The 22,522-nt window shown below is 34.0% G+C and overlaps 1 protein-coding gene across 2 annotated transcripts in view; it reads right to left on the reverse strand.

Moving 5' to 3' along the window:
* LOC108732859 (transmembrane protein 198) overlaps positions 1-22,522 on the reverse strand; it is a 154,052-nt gene that overhangs the window by 107,422 nt on the left and 24,108 nt on the right. For both annotated transcript variants that reach the window (XM_025976982.1, XM_025976983.1), the window contains exon 2: positions 18,783-19,009. The gene's annotated coding sequence lies outside the window, so the exon portion shown is untranslated. The remainder of the gene's footprint in view (positions 1-18,782; positions 19,010-22,522) is intronic.

The following is a 22,522-nucleotide window of genomic DNA, read 5'->3' on the forward strand; positions in this document are numbered from 1 at the left end:
TATATATAGGGTGTCCCAGTTATAATAATTAATATTTATACCACAGATTCCTACGGACATTTGGAGCATAAAATGTTATAACACTTTTGACTTTTGAAACAAAATAAAAAATTATAAAATTATAACAGTTTTGATGCCGGCCCTGCACAATCGCAAATTAATTACGATTGCCAGCTGATCGTAGAAAAATTCACCTTCAGTAAGTCGGAATCAGCTGCTTTTTGGGTAATGTTATTGTTTATGTTTGGTATTAAGTTGCGGATCAGCCGAAGAAAATGCACTCGCGTTAAGGCCCATTAGATGACTGAACATGTTAGAAAAACTATCATGCGCTACCAAGTCTGACCCTAAAAAAGTGCCGAATCCGCCTGACACCAGATCCAAACCAGGTACCAGGCCCATCAGTAGTTTAAAATACTGATTAAAGGCAAAGGGTAGTAATGGCAATTTAACCGTTTAATTTTAATGTTTTAAATTATTGAATTTTTGAATTTCGGAGGAGTTTGGGTGCTGCATTCCGGAGTCAAATGTTAGGAGAGGGGACAATCGCCCTTATCACCCCCATCGGGTTCTTCCTCACTAATTTTGCACTACTGAAAAAATTGTTTTCCCCACTTGCTTAGAAACAGAAAAAGTAATAATGATAACACCCTTGAACAATGAATTATTAATTTAAAACTTATTAAAGTCCCTTTACAAATAAAATTAATTTTTAATTGCAAACAAGGGATATAGCTTATAAAACTAAGAAATAATCCTCTTGAATAATTGAAAAACTAATAGAAGTAGATAACCAATAACAAACTTTTCAAAGTTTATGAGTTAGCCTTTGGGACTTTAATGTTTATATTGGAAAAAAGGGTCCAACTTTCAAAAAGCGACTATGAATTTTTTAGAACACAGGTCAGGCTTTACCTACGCAAATCATGTTACATTTAAAATATCTACGTATAATATCTGTAAATATTAAAAACGTATAAGTTAGTACACAAAATATTAGATTTTTATTGAATGAACAAACTGAATAATTTTTCGCTTTCAATTCATTATAACATACAGTAAAGATATATATATTTATTTTTTCATGAAAACTAAATTACGGCTTTATTCGATAAAAAGGCAAATATCTACGCGTGTAGTTGAGGTGTTATATAACAGACATCCATTTGGCCTCTAATCTCTTTTATAAATAAACAGCAGTCTATTAGTAATGACCTCAATTCGCATCGACAAATTATAGAATAGCGAAGTTAAGAACGTCCTTTTTGTTTCCGCACTCGCCTAACTCGAAACTCGATATACTTATCGTTAATACACCGCACCGGTGCAAATCTTGTGCGATATCAATTACAATACTTTTATCCTGTTCCGGTGTGTGTGTGCAGTTTTTCTGTAAAGCTGACCGTATTACCGAAGTGACCGGTTAGAATCGCGTGACCCTGCAATCTTAGCGTGAAGCATTACATTATTAAAAGAACAGTCCACTTAATCAGAGAATTGACCCAATAAAGATTAAGAAGCCAAAAAAAGTATACAACATTTAAAACCCGTTTGTTGCCGTCAAAACAATCACTTAAGGCTATTAACAAGATAAAACCACAATACCTACTGATTTACTTAATATATGTTCATTTAAAAGTTATTGACTTTAGGTTAAATAAATAAGTTTAAGGTCAGTTCAGTGTAACAATTAAAATCAGCCTAAACTCGTCAGTCTGGTTGAACACGCACCTCTACTTTCTCCTATCTTGAGCTAATCTTCGCATTTCGTGAAAAATTAGAACATCCCACATCCTTAACTATTTATAAAATCCAACCTAGGTCTACCTCTAATCCTCTTAACTTCTTCCTAACTTCCAATATGTCTCCAACTAGCCCTTCATGCCTAAGAAAGTGTCCTACCAACCTATCTCCAAATAACCTAACCTACCAAGCCTATTTCTTATTGACTTTCATACATTCCTCTATTCTCCTATTCTTTCCAATACCTCTTTATCTCTAACCTTACTATCCACGGTATCCTTATAACACACTACATTTCGAAGCCTTCTAACTTTTTCTTGTCCACCGCGTCTACCGGCCACATTTCGCACCCATACATAAGCATAAACGTGACTTGTTTTTGTTAAAGGCGACTCTAGCCTGCGCTATAGCCTATTTTATATCGCTACTGCTCCTTCTATCCTGAATTATCGAATTTCCTAGATACCGAAAATATAATTTTTCGTCTCCTGTCTTTATATTCACTGTTTCCCTGCTTTTTCTTCCCATGCATACCGGTATTTTTGTTTTAGTTTTATTTTCATACAATACTATTTTGTCAATAAGTACCACATTTATTGTATTTAGTGCTATCTGTCTCTGTCTTTATATAAACTATATATCACTCTTCCATCTTTGTATCTCATCCCTACATTTTTGAGTATATTTAACATCTCGTCCCAGTTAACGCTTTCAAAAGGATTTTGCTTTCACGGTCGGCATTATCTGAATAATGCTTCATAAGAAAAAGTTTTTGCTAGTTTTTATTACCACCATAGAGAAATTTTTATTCTACACCACACTACCTTAATATTTAACAAAAGTTGTAACAGAACTTTTATAACAGATATTGCTATTTATTTATTACTAAATTGTTGTTCGTTGTATCCAATAGCATATAAAGTGACTCCTGATGTCCTCTTGCATACACGATATGTAATTTAATATCAATTTAAAGTATCACCGTGTAATGTAGCGTATACATATGTGTATATAGATTTCAGGTATTGCGGCATAACGCCATCAGGGGTGCACTAAAATGTTAATAATACGCAAGACGTTTGACCTTCATGCCGGTCAAGTTTCTTACTTGTAAATACATTTACAATTATTTTTAAATGAGGACGTTCAGCCGGTGTTAGTTACGTCTTTCGAGTGGAAACTGTCAAGCGGATTACATGTCATAGCATATAAAACCAGGTGGAAGCTTGTATAATACAACTATACAGGGTGTTTCTGAAATAAATAGCAAACTTGCAGAAGGCAACAGAGCACTATAAAACAAGAAAATTAAGTATATGTTTGATGGTGCAAAAGTCAACCGTTTTTGAGAAAAACGTATTTGAAGGTACAGTCCGGCCCTGGTAGGGAAATACTACATTGTAACGCCGCATTCCATCAGCTGCAGCATTCGTGTTGTACGAGTATCTCTTTTGTATGTTGTGTTCTTAATATCATGTCGAGGTGTACTTTAAATAGATAAAGAAAGTATATATACATTTAATTAATTGTTATCGCAATAGGAATCTAAAAATTATTATATGTAGTAGCGTAATAATAAACTGTTGATGTTTACTTTATTAGTAATTCCACAACTGTCACTCTTTACATTTTTCAATCGATGTAGTTGCATAATCGTTATCACAATTTCTCTATACTTTGCTAATTCACGTCCAGCGTCGGCTTCGGATTGCAACTACGTCTAGTTTTTTTACAATTTTTTGTCCCTTAAGTACGCTGTTTTACTCGCCATGCGGTTCTCTAGTTAATGCTACTTATTTCAGAAACACCCTGTAAAACAACTTCAACCGGTCTTCTGTATTTGTACTCACTCGCCAGAACTCTATTCGCATAATAATTAAAAAGATTACCTGATTACTAGTTTCTTATGTAGAAACAGTAGTAAACGCGATGAAATGGAAAACGGAAATTGAAACTCGTATTGATAAGGTTATTATAAATTGAAACAGATTGGGAAACGATAAAATTAATGCAGTTCTTGAAAAGAACACTTAAGAAAGTTCACATATGAGTTAATTTTTCTGTGACTTTGTAACAAACCTTAATTTATTTTTAGTTGCACTTAAATGAAAACTATTATTACATATTAAAAATAAAGGTTTGAAATTGGATTTACTAGAAAAATACAAAAATCAACAGGTATAATAAACATAAGGTAGGAGAAAATAATAAAGAAAATTATTCTAAGCGATACGCAGTTTGAGTATAAAAAAAAAAGGGAAACAGTAGAGGAAATACATTTATTAAAAAATGCTAAAGGTAAAGCAGTTTATGACAAGGTGGACAGAACGGAGATGGTGAACATGTTAAGAAAGGTGAGAATAAACGAAAAATAATGGAAATTAATAAGGAAAGCGACAAGGTAGTAAAGGGAAATGGCAAACAATTTTGGATAAAGAGGTTCGGTAGGGATATAAACTAACCACACCATTATTTAACATACATATATCTAACTGACATAAAATATGAGATGGGTAGGATATGCGAAGGGGTATAGTGATAGGAAGGCAAAAAATTAAACAATAGCATCTGAAAATGATGTAGCTTTTTGATAGTAACCAGATTCGAAGATCTAAAAAAAATGATAACAGCTCTATCTTTAAAAAAAGGATTAGAATTGAACCAAGGTGCTGGAATTTGAGAACATAAAATTGAGAAAAGGAAAGATAAGATGCAAAGGAATAGTGATAGAAAAGGTTACAAAATATTTATATTTTGGGGTATATAATGGGAGAAAACAAATATGAAATACAAATAAGTAATCAAGTAGCAAAAGGGGAACCAATCATGGAATAGGTTGTGGGAATAGCACAAAAGCTATGCAGAGATGATTGAAGTAGAAGATTAATGGTATTTAACATAGTAATAAAAGATATAATTCTTTAAGTTGTAGTGATATAGAGAAAAAAACAGGCAGAAAAAACGTATTTACAAAAAATATAGGCTATAGTAAAGGTTACAAGAATGGAATTTAAGGGAGAAAGTATGAAGGAAAAGGATATCCAAAAAAGAAATAGAAAATTAAGAGAGATAACAATGGAGTAAAAGTAAAAACCTGAATGGAAAGAATTGATAGGATTACCAATGAAATTAATAGATCTTCAGAAAAATCAAAGTCAAGATATTCAGTAGGGCTAAATTTTGATGTGGAATTCCTAGTACCGGGGAGATACCTTATAAAAATAAATATACTAACAAGGTTTACTGTGGGTAATAAAAGCACAAAGGAATAGATAGATAAATAACAACAAAATTAAAAAATAAAAAAGTTTTAAAAACTATTTAGAAAATACCCGATAATATAAATACTACCTTTTTGCAAACCGATCTGAATTATTAAGTATAAAAGATCATCTTTGGCCTCAAGCAGGCGACAATTATTAATTAGTCATTATCATCCTTTTTAAATTTCGTGATTACGGGTCCTTTTCGCATTTTAAATAGGGTACAAACGTATAGTACCTTCAAGTAATTTGTCGTAAAAATGGAACGGTATAAGTAAAAAGTAGGCGTTAATCTTCTTGCTTGCTTCCTATACACTTTCTCTTTCTCCGCTACATGTTTGTTAAATTTTTAGAGCAAACGTGATCTTCAGTAAAAGTATTTAAAAGTTGGTCAACGGGTCATTGTTTGTACATTAACGTTTACTTAATTAAATATTGGACTCCGGTCAACGTGTGACTGCAATGTTTATATAGATCTTTCGTACTTTATTGTATCTGATTTATAAAAATTTTTCATTTTCATCATTCGCTGAGTTACAACCACGCAGCACTCAAGGCAACTAATATCGAGAAGAACTTTACCCTTGAAAACACCTGCAGCAGTTATAGGCGAAACGTCGGGAAATAATTTCCAAAGACAACGGTCAGAAAGCCCGAAAACAAATAATTATTATACTGAGGACGACGGCCGTGAAAACCTAGAGGGATGTTACGCTTTGTTAAAAAGATTTTGAAAATTAAGAATAAAAAAAATGCCGATAAAGAAATATGTAATTTCTATGTTCGGTAGACTTTTTGCCCTCCCTGTATACATAGAAAAAAGGATTATGCCTGGATGCACAAATATACCCATCCTTTCAAATACTGATAGCTATTATCAATTTTATATTTACTTGTTCATTAATTTTTTTACTTTGGTCATTGTTCCCATTAGCATGAACTCAATTATGTTCGGGTAAAAGCAGCTAGACCAAATGAGTACAATTATTATTACTAACATTATAATATAAAAATCAAGGTTATATTATAATTTTTTCATATACCGTTGAAAAGCAATTAAATGAAACATATTATACGTATCAACCACACTGAAAATACTAATAAAAACGGTACAACATTGTAATGTGTTCTAGTTTTAATAATTCTATAAAAATGATTTTCAAAATAATAATAATAATAAATACTAGCACTGCAAATAAGCGAATATTAGCTGAACTAATTAGAGAATTGATAAACAAAAATTCAAAAGAAAATATAAAATGGACCGTGAATGGATCGGAAAGAAAAAGTAGGGAAAGAGCGAATATAAAGACAGAAGACGAAAAAATAGAATTGGTTGATTTTAGGTTTCTAGGAAGTCAGATAAGTATGCTCGCTAACGTTTAATTTAGAAATTGGAAAAAAAATGTTAAAGATGTACGTTTGGAACACGGCGCTGTACGGGTGCGAAACATGGGCGATGTGCGCGGTGGAAAAGAAAAGGTTAGAAGCGTTCGATATGTGTTAACGGCGAGTAATGAGGATGTCGTGGATAGAGAAGGTTATAAATGGAGAGGCATTAGAACGAATAGGAGAACAGAGGACTCTATGGAAGTCAATAAAAAACAGGCGGGATAGGTTGGTAGGACACCTTCTCAGACATAAAGATCTAGTCAGAGACATATTAGAGGCAGAAACGGGAGTTAGGAGGGGTAGAGGTATACCAAGATTAGATTGTTCGCAAATAATTAAGGATGTTTTAGTTTTAGGAAAATGCGAAGATTAGCTCAAGATAGGAAAGAGTGAAGTTACGTGTCCAACCATTCTTAGGACTGACGACTTTATGTTGATGATGATGATGATGACCGCGAATAGACGCATCAGATTTTCCGTGTGGAACTTGAACATTTAACCAAGGAGCCAACTAATAGCTTGAAAAAATAGCTGAAATTGAATCCATCAAGGACCAAAGAAAAATGTTATTAATCATAATAACTTAAATGATGAATTAGACAAAAATGTCGATTTCACAGTAATCAATGCTTTTTGTCGAGTATCACCAACTTGTGAACGACAACTAATTTATCAGCGACTTCTATTTCACTGGGAAAGTAAATCAATTTTTCACTGTCTTATGAGAAGACAAATCAATATTTCATTGTCTTACATTCGGAGGTACTTACTATTATTAAAAAAAAAAACAATAAACAAATACAAATAAGTATTACCTTGACTGCGTCAATATGTTTCACCTACAGTTTCAAACGATTAATAAAAAATGAAATGCTTACATCAAACACTAATGTGTTAACAATTCATAATACATGGTCATCCATGGTTCAACAAGTTAATAAAGAAAATACAACAATTACGGTAGACCAACCTCATATTTTATAATAAATATTCATTAATTACAATGAAAAAGATACACCCTCATAGGCTCATTACGGTAATCATTCATTCAAGTTGATTCATTACAGTCGCTCATATAAGATCATCATCATCATAAGGTCGTCAGTCCTAAGACTGGTTGGACAAGCACCTCCAATCTTTCCTGAACTAATCTTTGCATTTCCCTAAAACTAGAACATCCCACATTTGTACTTCTATATATCATTTCGACTTATTCTTTTTTTAAATCCTAAGTTTTCGAGTATGCCAAGTTCATTCCCATTCAACTTGTTCATTTTTTGCCCCTAAGTACCCGTTATCCTATATTCGTTACTTATTTACTAATTTTACGCTACCGTCAACTCCTCTATTTTCTACCACTTTTCTCTACCCCAAGGTGGTATAAATACCAGTCCCAGAATAAGCAAAGAACCGAGCGCCATGGCCTAGAGGTTTAGACCATTGCTTAGCATTCGGGAGGACGCCGGATCGATTCCGGGTCCGTCTGCCTTGGTCCAAGTTTTTCTGTGGTTTGAGGCAGTAATATTCCACAGATAATCATTCATTCTCTTCTGTCTTCATTTCGTCCGTCTCAACTTTCTCACCCGAACCACCACCCACCCATTACCATAATTCCTGAAAGAAGGCTGAAGAGGACCTTCCGCCCTACCTTCCGGCGTAGTCTGGTAGGACTGGTCGCCCACCAGCATTACTGGCTGATGGGAATAAAACACCCAAATGTTTCTTTTAGTTTTTCTTAAGCATTGATCATCTTTGACATTCCACCAATCAACTGCAAGGGAGAGAGTGATCCTACTTAAACATCAAAGATTTCTTTTGTTTTTTTACTATTTGGCTAACTCCAACATTCCACCCATCAGCGGTAAGGGAGAGGGAGCTCTGGTCTCATAGTTCATTCACGTTTCTTTTGTACATCTGTACATATATGTTTGCAATCGTCGTATGTATTTTTTTCTTTTGTTGTATATATGTCGTTCTTTTTCTATTTCTATATTTTGTGTAAATATTGTATATAAACTTTGTCTATAGTAAAAGTGCATGTACATTCGCAAGTGTGCATAACAAACTTAACCCAACCTAATACGTAAACTTCTTTTACTTGTAATACCTACAACACTTATTCAATACAAACGCTACAGACCTAATAATAATAATAATAAATCATCTTTTATAGACATCAGCTGCAATTCGATCTTCGCGAATTTCTAGTTATCGTCTTAATAAAACGAAAGGGAATGTAATCGTGAACATGTATCTACGGTATAGCGTTAATGGCGTAGTGTAGAGGCTGTTCAACTGTTTTCTTCTTATCGTAAATTGCAATGTTTTTTACATGTGATATTCAACTGCAATACGCGCTTGTTATGGGCAAGGTTATAAGATTAAGAAAAACATCCGCTATATTCCAGACTGCCGGTCGTTAGACAACAACATTCAATAGATTCGAGCTTTTATGAGCAGCTTTTAGAAGTCACTCGAATCGTATAGATAGGAGAAATACTGACCATACCAGTCAACTAACGCAACAAGTTCAACCACCGGTTAATGCATATATTGTAAAAACAGAAAAAAAAACGAAACACGGAAAAACTGCACTTAACGAGAATTAAATCTGACAAAGTCGGAAAAAAGGTAATTATGCTATAAAGAACACCTACAAAACAAGTAATAGGTTGCAGTGAACATTTGCTGCAAAGAAAATACCTTTGAATCGAGAGAGTATGCCAAGTATCTGTTTACTGTTAAACAACACCTACGTGGAAGTACAAAACATAATTTTTTTACCACATTCTTGACTGTACAGTGGTGTAGTGTAAATTTCTATCACCCGAAGCGAAGCCTAAATATATACCGCTCTTCCTGTTTTGACATTTACATAATTTGAAAATGTATGAGCGTAGTATTTATATTTGATTGAAATCGAAAACAATCAACACAGTAGCAAACCGGGTACAATGTGCAGTCAGTATACAGGACGCCAACTTTCCAGTAGGCGTAAAATAATAAATAAATTTTAATAAAAAAAAACATTTTCATTTTTATCCACTATAAATTAATTCAAGTTAAATAAACAAAAATTGCTGCTGTTGTCACACCTTCGTCGGGAATAGAACACGGGACCTTTGACTTTACGCACCAATGCTCTGACCACTAACCTGTGAGAAGTGACAACAGGTTCCCGGGTTCGATTCCCGGCGAAGTCAGAAATAAAACTATTGCCAATTTACTTCTTTATTGTAGATATGGAGTTCCGTCAAAAAAGGATAGATTATTAATAAGGGTCCCGCGGCAAAAATAAAATTAGGAGTCGCTGCCCTATACTACCATATGTAGATCGAAAACAGCTGATACATTAACAAATCACAAATATTATAAGCATGCTCATTATATATTGTTTCATAATCATCATAAGGTCGTCAGTCATAAGACTAGTAAGACACGTACCTCCATCCCTAAGTGGTGCAAAGGTTCTTAATGAGACTAACTGACAGACAACACAGAGCCTAAATTGTTGAGGCTAGATATTCAAAATTTAAACAGAGAAAGAGAAATTTAGGGATGCATTAAGGAGAAACTTATGAAACCTACATTTCCATCGCAGTTAATTAAAGTAACCAACACAGGATAATGTACAGCCTAAAACTGTGGACCACAAGATTTGAAGTTTTGAGAGAAAATTCCTAGTATTGCGAGACTTCCATCCCTACACTCACAAAAAGCAAGTATTAAAGTGACTGACTTGAGACAATGCACAGCCTAAACCCGTCATTATCATAAGGTCGTCAATCCTAAGACTAGTTAAACACGCACCTCCACTCTTTCCTATCCTGACCTTTTAAACTTAAAACTAGTACAACCCACATCCTTAACTATTTACGAACAATAAACTAATCTAGGTCTGCCTCTACCCCTCCTAACTCCCGTTTCTGCCTCTAATGTATATTTGACCAGATCTTCATGTATGAAAGCGTGTCCTACCAACCTATCTCGCCTATTTCTTATTGACTTCCATAGAGTCCTCTGTTCTCCTATTCTTTCTAATGCTTCTTCATTTCCAACCTTCTCTATCCACGGTATCCTCATCATTCACCTGTTACTCCCCATTTCGAACGCTTCTTCGCGGCGCCCACCGTCCATGTTTCGCATCCGTACAGCGCCACGCTCCAAACATACACCTTTAACAATTTTTTTGAATTTCTAAATTAATCGTTCACGAGAATAGAAGTGACTTCTTTTACTCCCTCCATCCTGACTTATCTGACTTTCTAGATACCTAAAATCAGCCACTTATTCTAATCTTTCGTCTGCTATCTTTGCATTCGCTCTTTCCTTACTTTTTCTTCCCTTACATACCAGTATTTTTGTTTTACTTTTATTTATTTTCATACAATACAGTTTTGTCAAAACCGCTTCCATTTTATTTAACTAACTCTAACTCATCCTTGCTAGATGCTAATACTGCTACATCATCTGCAAATCAAAGCATACTAATCTTTTGGCCCTGTACATCTACCCCTACAGCTGTACTGTCTTTAATGATGTTGATTAAAATTTAAATTATTAATTGCTCGATATATAAACGGTCATCTAATAAATAATTAATATTTGCTTGGTTTTTTGTTCTCTAGTAAACAGATCCAAAGTAATGAAACGAAATACGTACAAATACGAACTGTACCTGGCATCAACTGAAATTCTTTACGGATATTGGAGGAGTCAGCCAACTTTGCAAATTTATGCGACGAATACATAAAACTCGCTGGATATCCGTTACTCGATCCGCCTCAGGAAATGAAAAATTGGTAGCCTTCAAATGGGACAACGATAAGTATCAAAGTGAATTGGAATCCGAAATAGTAATCTCGTACTGAGCGCAATACAATTAATATGCAATTTCAAAAGGCAGCCGAAATACCGCGTGTGAATATCGATGTCATTGCGAAAGCAATTCTCATTTGTCTGATACGGGTAGCGGAGGTTTGATCAATAAAATCACATTCCGATAACTATAAATCCGTATCGATTGTTAAACGATAATGATTTAGATAAACGTTTGAAAATCAATTTCATGAAGCATATTTAAGAGAAATTTTCCCAAAATGTATTTGCCAAAACTTATTTCCGTCAACATATTTTCACCTGTTCAAAATTTTACCACTAAAGAAAAGACGCCGGTCCAATAAAATAATATTAATAAAATTTAATGCTTTTTAAAAGATGTTAGGCTTAGTTTAAAAGATATTCAGAATTAGGTTAATTTAGCACATTTTAAGTGATACTTTCAAACAGATTTGTTTAAAAATATATGTTCCTCATGCGACATAAGAGGAAAAATTCCGACAAAGAAAAGTATAATTTCTAGAGATTAACGAATACCCGATTTGGATGCGGTACCCGATCGATATTCCGCTACTCTTTTTAGGATCCGGATGGGTACCGGATAATGACGGCGGATACCCGACAGTGCCTGGTAATTCTAGCAGATAAAAAGGATACACGACAAAACGTACCAGCGACAAAACGTATTACGTCTATCTGCCAACTAATTGCTTTAATATATTTTGAATGCCACAAAACGTACAATCGTCATTGAACCATATTGAATCTTTTTAAACAATTATTTAAGAGCGATTTTCATAACGTAACCTAACGTGGCGACATTATTAGGGCAGGGGTATTAGAAAAACTCCAATTTGTCACAAATCTACGTGATCAAATCTACTATTATTACGGCATATGTACTATCCGTGGTGGTACATTTTGACATCAACAAATTAACAAATTACCTTTGCAGGTAGAAGTGGTACGTTTTGTAGCTGGTACGTTTTGACGGGTAGGTAACAAAGAAAAAAAAAATTATTTATTATTTCGATATAATTCTTGTGTTTACTTTTTCTCGTGAACAAAACTGTATCAATATAGGCGAACTGCTACATTTTGTGTCGTTTGTTAAAAGGTATCATCATCATAAGGTCGTCAGTCCTAAGATTGGTTGGACACGTACCTCCACTGTTTCCAATCCTGAGCTAATCTTCGCATTTCCTGAAAATTAGAACAACCCACATCCTTAACTATTTGCGAAACAATAATTTAATCTAGGTCTTTCTCTACCCCACCTAACTCCCGTTTCTGCCACTAATATGTTTCTAACTAGACCTTCATGCCTAAGGTGTTTTACCAACCTATCTCGCCTAGTTCTTACTGACTTCCATAGAGTCCTCTTTTCTCCTATTCTTTCTAATATCACTTCATTTCTAACCTTCTCTATCTACGATATCTTCATCATTCGCCTATAACACCACATTTCAAACGCTTCCAACCTTTTCTTTTCCGCCGCACCGACTGTCCATGGACACACCCGTACAACGCCGCGCTCCAAGCATATATCTCTAACAACCTTTTTCGAATTTCTAAATTAACCGTTCGCGGGCATAGAAGTGACTTCTTTTTATTGAAGGCGACATGACCCTGCGCTATCCTCTGCTTTATATCCCTACTACTCCTTCTGTCCTGACTTACCTGACTTCCTAGATATCTAAAATCAGCCACCTCTTCTAATTTTTCGTTCTTTCCCTACTTTTTCTTCCCTTCCATACCAGTATTTTTGTTTTACCTTTTACTGTCTTTAATGATGTTGATAGCGTTTTCGATGTATAAATTAAAAAGTAGCGGTGGCAGCGTGCATTCCTGTCTGACTTCCTTCCTAATATTTACTTCTCTACGTTGCAGCCCCATCTCTATAACTGCCTGTTGCCCTTTGTATAAACTAAGTATCACTCTTCTATCTTTGTAACTCATCCTTACAATTTTAATATGTTAGTAGGTATATCAGGTTTTAATTAACGATAACTTATTAGTATTGTCACCTTGCAGACCAGACTACTCAGTTATCTGGTACCCGGCAAAATCACTATCCGGTGCATCTCTAATCCAAATAGGGGAATGGAAAAATACGAGCCTTCATGAATGAAACTTTCTAGGGGTTCAAGCTTAACACAGGGGAAACTTTGGTTACCAACAAATGTAAATATTTCACCCTTATATTTTCGCAAAAGGATCAATAATGAGATGACTTTTATAGTGAAATATTAGATTAGTAATAAGTACTTTATAGTATCTGTATAGATAAACTGTCGAAATCTACTTTATACGATTTTTATTCTTATGAATACGTTCATCTGAAATCTATTTAAACTTTTACGATTTTAACCTAGTTTTAATACATGTACATAAAATCTCTTGTATGTTGCGGTTCTTTATAACATAAAATTCATAAATGAAACAGATTTATGATTCCTTAAACAAACAATAAAATAATAATGTAATAATAATTATTATGTAGCGCTACAGTGCCGAGCTTAATTTATGAGTAATAAAAAATTAATTTCGCACATATGTGGGTAACTGTACGGATGCCCAACCTTATCAAAAGTTAATTCTGCTCTAATGCTTTTCTCATATCAAGTGTTATAATACGAAAAAATATATACTTATATCACCCGATAAAAGTTGTTGGTTCACAAGTATAAATTAAAATTACAAGGTGATAGTGGATTTGATTTTCTCCAAATATCTTTATTCATGATTAAGGAAGGATACAACTACATGTAGAAAAGGTATTTTCAATATAGTTAGAGAGCTGAATCGCAAAAAAAATGTTGTCTCAACCTTCTGTAGCTTCGTACATCAGTAATTTAGAGCATTTTTCTTATTTGATATATCAGCGGAATCAGAATAAGGGCGAGGGGGAGAAATTGAAGAAAATCTGCCTAACTAGTTGGTTTTGACGATATAATTTACTTAAAATATTCCACATTCTGGAAAAAATAGCGGCAGAAAAAATACATGTGCCATTTTCCCATGTATGAATTTTTTTTTTTTATGTTTTCGTGGAAGATTCCCCTCCTTCAGAAGACACCCAGCCGTGAATAAAATGTGTACCCTAACCGAATTTAACACAACGGAATATCATCATCATAAGGTTGTTAGTCCTAAGAATAGTTGGGCACGCAACTCCACTCTTTTCTATCCTGAGCTAGTCTTCGCATTTCCCCAAAACTAGAACAATCAACATCCTTAACTATTTGAGAACAGTAATCTAATCTAAGTCTACCTCTACTCCTTATAACTCCTGTTTCTTCTTCTAATTAGTCTCTGACTAGACCTTCATGCCTGAGAAGGTGTCCTACCAACCTGTCTCGCTAATTTCTTATTGACTTCCATAGGGTCCTCTGTTCTACTATTCTTTCTAATACCTCTTCATTTCTAACCTTCTCTATCCACGGTATCCTCATGATTCGTCGGTAACACCACATTTTGAACGCTTCTAACCTTTTCTTTTCCGCCGCGCCAACCGTCCATGTTTCGCACCCTTACAGCGCAGCGTTCCAAATATACACCTTTAACAACCTTTTTTTTAAATTTCTAAATTAACCGTTCACGAGTATAGAAGTAAATTCTTTTTACTGAAGGCGACTTGTTTTATATCCCTACTACTCCTTCCGTCCTGACTTATCTGACTGGTACCTAAAATCGTGTGTAGTAGACCATTTTTTATTCTTTCATTAGACGTTTTAGTAATGCAACCAAAAGTTAACCATCAATATAAGAATAAACGCTTTCACGGTCGGAATCTATAGTAGAATAAAGTTTGGACAGAACAGTTCACTTAGACCACGGCCCTATAGCCCGAATCTTTATTCTACTATTAACCAACAGTCTTTTGGCAAGTTTTGGACAATTACTATATTTTAAAAAATATTCGTTTTATTGATTTACATGTTATTACTCTTTTACTTATATAGAAGATTGCAAGATGGAAAAGAATAAGGAAACAAGAAATGCGAGAAAATCAAACCTTTTTCATATTTTTCCTATTACATTACTGTCACCTTAATACCTTTGATCTAAACTGTATATACAATGCTTTTTGAACTGAATAATACCTTGACGGACACCTGACAGCGGCTGCTGGACGTTGTCTTGAAGGACAGTGAGAATAAAGCTTTGATCGTCAGCTTAATCTAAAATATACGATCATTCCCTATCCCAAAGCACACAAATGTCTTTTACCTACGAAGAACCGTAGATGCGCAGAACATTATTACATATGTGATAATATTTTTCATGAGAGAAAATTATTGATGCAAATTACAAAAACTGCTGTTATTTTATATAATATCTGAAAAAGGCTATACTAATGCATGATATGACAAGTTTAACATAAAACTTCGATCACAATGTAATAACATTGTCATTCGTGAAAAACGACATATTTAACAAGCAGAAATGCTTCGTTCCTCGCTGACAAGTAATAACTTTCTTTATGTTCTTAACTAAATTGGAAACACAGCAGTAACGGCAACGTTTATGAATCGATTATGGCAGCACCTCGAATATTCAAATATTAAAATAAAACGTAAATATCTTAAGATCTACGTAAATCACAGAGGAGAATTTAAACGTTAAATGTTGACTTTTTGATAGCTTCTCAATCAAAATCTACAGTTATCATAAAAAATATTTGTTTCAAAGATTATAAATCTTTATGTTCAAAAAAAGTAAATAAAATAAAATAGTTAATAAACACTCTGTATATACTAATGACTGCCATGTTAAGTCATTTGTAATTATTACCTTGGATTCCAATTTTGCAAATATTACTTTACTCATTCTCCATCACTGAATTCTCTCGCAATAATCGACACTCAACAACCTAAAATTCAATCATCACGACCATCACGTACATACTGCTCTCTAATTTGAATGATTTTCTGTTCATTGCCAGCAAGAAATTCGGAAAACCTGTTCATGTAAATAGAAATACAAAACCAAGCATTCTTTAATAAAAAAAAAGGCAACTATCCAGATAGAATTAATATAAAAATTCGACCAACTCAGAAATATACGTGATAGCTAAACTTTTGAAAACTCGCTAAAAATTTGATATCAATTAAGACTTATTTCTATACCTTCGTTTTGTTTTAGTTTGGCATGTCTTCTAATTTTTTTTTAATTTACACATCCTTTTAGTGGGTGCTACTAATTTAATTATAATCAAAAAATAATATCGTGTGGCTTATGAGGTACCGTAAGACTCGCATCTTGGTCCGCTGCTATTTTGTATATTAATTATTCCCATAAAAAAAGCATTTAAATCACAATTTGAACGAACTTTTTCTGGACGATCTTAAGCGATGTCGGATAATATGAAGCTTCATGCAGCATAAAAGCGATCTGCAAAAAGATCTCAATAGCTTGGGTGAACGGCGTTCTGAATAGATATTAACGACAAAAAAGTGCGGTTATGGTGCTCACGCAAGACCCAGTTAAATTTAAAGGTAAGTAATTATCATATGAATGCCGAAACTGTAAGAGTTGTATTAAATTGAATGAGAGATTTAGGTGTATTTATTATGAGTAAGCTCCAATTTGAAGAACAAATTAATAACATTGTATTTAAAGCAAATAGAACTTTAGATTGTGTAATGAGAGCATATATAAAGATTTAGATAATTGGTAATGGTGTAATCTGGTCTCTTTATTATAGTTCATTAGTAAATTAAAAACAGAGCAGTATAAATTTAAAAAACAAAAGCTTCTTGACTTCTACCTCTAATCAACTTAAGGGATTGAAACTGCGACCTCATGAAAACAGAACTATTATTCATCAAATCTTGGCCCAATATTGGCTGCTCTATTTTGCATTATTATTGCTCACTAATTCCAAGCCCAATGTTGGCTGCCCAATATGAATTAATATTTTGGGTTAGTATTGTTCACCGAGTCTTGGTTCAATATTGGCTGTCCATTCGTCGACCAAGCTTGCAAATCAGATTTCGACCGAAGTGATAAACCATGTTTGGTTCAAATTATTTGCAAATCTCCGACCAGAAGTTAACGAATTTGGGCTAAGCTTGGATCAGTCTTGATTGGATGATTTTTCACATTTAAATATGCATCATCATAAGGTCGTCAGTCCTTAAGAGTAAGACTGGTTGGACACGCACCTCCACTCTTTTCTATGCTAAGCGAATCTTCTCATTTCCCTAAAACTAGAACAACCCACATCCTTAATTTTTTGCGAACAGAAATCTAATCTAAATCTATCTACTCTTAACTCTTGTTTTTTCTTTTAATATGTCTCTGACTAGACCTTCATGTCTGAGAAGGTGTCCAATCAACCTATCTCGCCTATTTCTTATTGACTTCCATAGTGTCCTCTGTTCTGTTATTCTTTCTAATACTTCTTTATTTCTAACCTTCTCTATCCACGGTATCCTCATCATTCGCCGATAACACCACATTTCGAACGCTTCTGACTTTTTCTTTTCCGCCGCGCCCACCCTCCATGTTTCGCACCCGTACAGCACCACGCTCCAAACATACACCTTTAACAATTTTTTTCGAATTTCTAAATTATACTTCATTTACTTTCTCTAGCGATGTGCTTCTTCAATGCGCTGGCAAAATCGTAGGTAGGCAGAAAAAAGCTCATTATACTCTTGACTCTTCATTAAACATACCTTTTTATACAGTACCTGCCAAAAGTTTTGTTCAATCATAAATAGTAGTGCAAGTCGAAAACAAGCGTTAAAGCCTTTAATATGTCTTCGAATATAAATAAACATCTCGTTGATATTTTCAGTAGTAAATGGTACCAATAACAGTACATTTGAGTAATGCAATTGTAGTGGATAAAATGGTCAATTTTTCCGTGCAGTACTGTACGGATTATACGCTCCTCACCGGTTGAGAGTTTGGCCGAGAGTTATCTCCTTTCTTTTCTGGCCTAGTGCTGTTCTTTTCTACTTAGCGCCGGTCAAACTGAAGGTAACATCGCTACAAAAACTAAACGAAGTATAACTGTTTGCAAGCATAGAAGTGACTTTTTATTGACGGCGACCGGACCCTGCACTAACCTCTGCTTTAAGTACGCTGGTGAATTAGATTTTTTTGGAACTATGCTTAATATTTTCAAAAATCTGGCTAAGAAAACATTGTTAAAATAAATTCTTACGAGATTTACTTGCATTTAATCTATTGTTTTGAATGGAAAATGCCGCTGGGTATAAATTAAATTATATTCCGCTTGATCTGTGCTTTCGAAAGGACTTGGACTTAGCATGACTTTATTTACCTTAATGACTTGCAGAAGTCTTCATTTTACATCAGATATACCAATACTTCCCTTAAAAAGGAAACTTTACTGCTAATGCACGTGTGCATATAGCGCCTGTCAGCAAATTATTGGCTGACGTTATTGGATAACGTTTCCAATATCTAAGCAAGAAACTTCATTTGTTGCTACCGCAATTAAGTTCTTTGTTAAGGACAAATAAGTTCTTTTTCACTTTTGCTGCATTCTAAAAGAAGTAAACTTACCTTCTTGTATTACTGCCGGCAGCTTCCGCGAATTGCAATTACGTAACTATTAGCGCCGTAACCACCGCTTGCTTTAAAAGGTGTTGATCCAGTGTGCCAGTTGCATGATTTACTGAGGTTCAAGAAAAACAGAGGACACATTTCCTGCGAAATACGTTCGTATGGTTTTTGTTACAAGCACCACTACTACTTCTTACAAGAACGAGCCGCTAATGTTCATCACGACCCTGAAAACAAAGAAAACATCACATATTATACATGTATAAATAAATACCTATGGAAATACTTTATTTAAAAAATTTGGTTTTACCGCGTTTAATTATAATTCATAGAACCGCAACATTTGCTCTTCATATGCGGATGACCGTTGAAGAAAAAAATTAATTAATGTTTTAGTCTCGATTACTTATTTGAGATCTACCCCCGTCGATGCGAAACAGTTGCCTCATCAATGACAAAGTACGCCAGTGCCAGCAATAGAAGTAGGGAAAGCAGAAAAAAAATAATAATTATGCATATTTAGCATTAAAAAACTTTAAAGAATAATATGGCGCCAGGTATAGATGGGATACAGGCGGCAATTTACGAGACGAGGAAGGTCCCAGAGGAACGTGGTAGTTACTATACCTAAAAAGAGAGATGCGGATAGGTGCGAGGCATTTAGAAGAATTAGCTTAACTTCCCACGCGTCAAAAATCTTAACTAGAATTGTATAAAGGAAGATGGAAAAAAACGGCGGAAGGACTATTAGGGGAAGATCAATTTGGGTTCAGAAGAAGTAGAGAAACGCAGGAGACCATTCTAGCTTTACGGGTAACAATAGAGAAAACGATAGAAAAAGGAAAGAGTGCATATATAGGATTCGTAGATTCAGAAAAAGCTTTTGAAAACGTTAAATACGATAAATATACTTAAAAATGTAGGGATGAGTTACAGAGATAGAAGAGTGATGTTTAGTTTATATAAAGAGTAACAGGAAGTTATAAAGCTGGGGCTTTAGAGAAGTAAATATTAGGAAAGGAAGTCAAGCAGGGGTGCACAGTGTCACCCCTACTTTTTAATCTACACATCGAATACGCGATCAACATTATTAATGCTTATTAATTATTTATTTATTAAAATAACTTGTAACCAAAATTTCATTTCATAGTTGTTTCTTATTGCAATAACTACAAACCTACGATTAAATTACTATGCACTGTTCTGATTAATGGCGGATTTAAGAAATACGGCCGATCGGCAATTTTTCAAGAGGGTCTGATTTTGTGATATAATAAAAGAAGTTATATATTCCAGAAATTGTTTATTCAAACAATCGAAACATCTAATTCTGAATTCTCGTCTTTGTCTTTCGTGTATCTATCCGTGTAAAGGATAGAAACAATATAAAATGTGTTTTTAACTAAATTTTTTGCGCGCTCTTACAATTTATGTCCAAAAATTCGTAGTAGCTCTGTGGCGAAATAACTCGTTTTTTTGTGTGTAAATATTTTTTCTAATTTTATTTCATTTCAAATAATATTTCATATCACCAGACAGTCTCTCGTCTACCGCTACTACCACCATTCGTAAGTGCTTCTATTATTCTATTGTTATTCGCTACATTGTTTTCATTTTTGTTGTTGTCTTTGTCATTGTTACTGTTTTGTTATCTTGTTCTTTTTGTCACTTTGTTCTCATATGTCTGTTGCATTTTTCCTGTGCCTTTTTGTTATTAGTGTTTTCTTGGTACTTAAATAAAGCAGTAAAGCTCGTTCGATGTTTTTCTTGTGTTTCTTATCGCGAATCGGCAGATCTCATTATCTTGATTTTTCGTTTTCTAATTCACTAATAATTACGTACTTATGATTAAAGTGGCTGTTGAATAAGGCCCTAGAGCCTCTCTGTTCTCAGAGGAGTCAGTTGGCAATGTCCTTTTTGCCACCCGCTAAATCCGCTACTAGTTTTCATATACATACATATGTGTTACTTTTCTTTATTCCTAGCTTCTATCATATTTTCTGCAGGAATGAAATGAACATTCTGAAACTCGTTTAAAGGGGATCATCCGCGGCCTGTTATACAAACAAAACTTTATCTTAAATCCCCTTTGTTTGAATTTTTCTTATCGAATTTGAATATTCATTTTCATATATTTTCCTTAAAAGTAACTCGTAGCTTTTCGTATTTTTGAAACGACTGTTGTGTTGTTTAAATTTAATCAGAAGCATTGATTACTCATTCCTTGAAGATTCCAATTTCATCAACTCGAATAATAGTCCTATCCGATACTCAGATTTTTTCAAGTTTTTGTCGAAATAAAAATAGATCCACATCCAACGCCAAGCAGAATTAAATAGAAACATGAATCTAGAGGTTTCGGTAGTTTTCGTGATTATTGTACAATTCCACCATAAAGAATTTCTTTTGCCTAATAACCAAGACTTTTAATGTTACATTTTATCTTACTGCTCATCCTTCTTGTTGGGTATCGAACGTTTACTTTTTGCTACCCTAACCATTAATTAGTTTCACTAGGGAATCTATCACGGTCCCTCATTAACAAATTTAATTTTGCATGTTTTTACTGGTTTTGGCTAAAATTCTTAAAGAACAATCGAAGCAATATACGTAATTAGGTTTAGATTTAAGACTAATTTAGTCTCTTACTGAGGATGACACCTTGGGTGTCGAAACGTATTTTACGTTTCTAAACGTTTTATGGAATTTTAGGTTTTAAATGTTTATTTCGTTATCATAGATAGCTTCATCACAATTAGTTAGTAATCTTTTTAAACTCCTCTTGCACAAATCACATTACGTTCACCATGCCCTCAATATAAATGCACCTAATTAAAATACGATGCATGTTAACTACTTGTATAATATCTAAACCAAGACATGGTTAAAATTAGATTTTAAATAGGTAATATCTAATAAAAATTTATTGCGCTAATTTCTTCTTTCAATATGGCTCTATGAATAAACATTTGATGTTTATTTGCAACTTACAGCGCCAACGGTTCGACGAACTACCTAAATTAAAATTAGAATTGTCCCATTAATACAGTTTATAAATATCTACAATGCAATACAACCATGCAATAAATACAGATATTATTTTATACGTATCTGCAGGTGTCAATATTACATAATACCTCATTTCTGCAAACACTTAATGCAACATCGTATCTAATAAAAAAATTAAAAATTACGAGTATTTACAACAAATATTATGCAACAGGTTGACGGTCCCCGATAGACTAAAATACCATATGGTCGATTATTAATAAAATAACGGAATTATCCTTAACGTTTCGAAGGCACTTCTTTCTTTAAATGTTTGGAGACAAATGTCGATGAATTTCGGAGAAATTACAATGTAAAAAAAGCAAATTTTGCACAAAAACAGTAAATTTACTAATTCTACACGACATTCATTTGGCAGATTTAATTCGGTGGGACTGTTAAAAATTATTAGTACAATATGAAAAATCCAATCAAAAAAGACAAAACATAACCATTTTTAAAACCATCAATAATCATCATCATAAGGTCGTCAGACCTAAGACTGGTTGGACACACACCTCTACTATTTCTTATCCTGCGCTAATCTTTGCATTTCCCTAAAACTAGAACAACCCACATCCTTAACTATTTGCGAACAGTAATCTAATCTAGGTCTACCTCTACCCCTCCTAACTCCCGTTTCTGCCTCTAATATGTCTCTGACTAGACCTTCATGCCTGAGAAGGTGTCCT

The sequence above is a fragment of the Agrilus planipennis genome, unplaced genomic scaffold, assembly GCF_000699045.2.
Source record: "Agrilus planipennis isolate EAB-ADULT unplaced genomic scaffold, Apla_2.0 scaffold31, whole genome shotgun sequence".
Lineage (NCBI taxonomy): Eukaryota > Metazoa > Arthropoda > Insecta > Coleoptera > Buprestidae > Agrilus > Agrilus planipennis.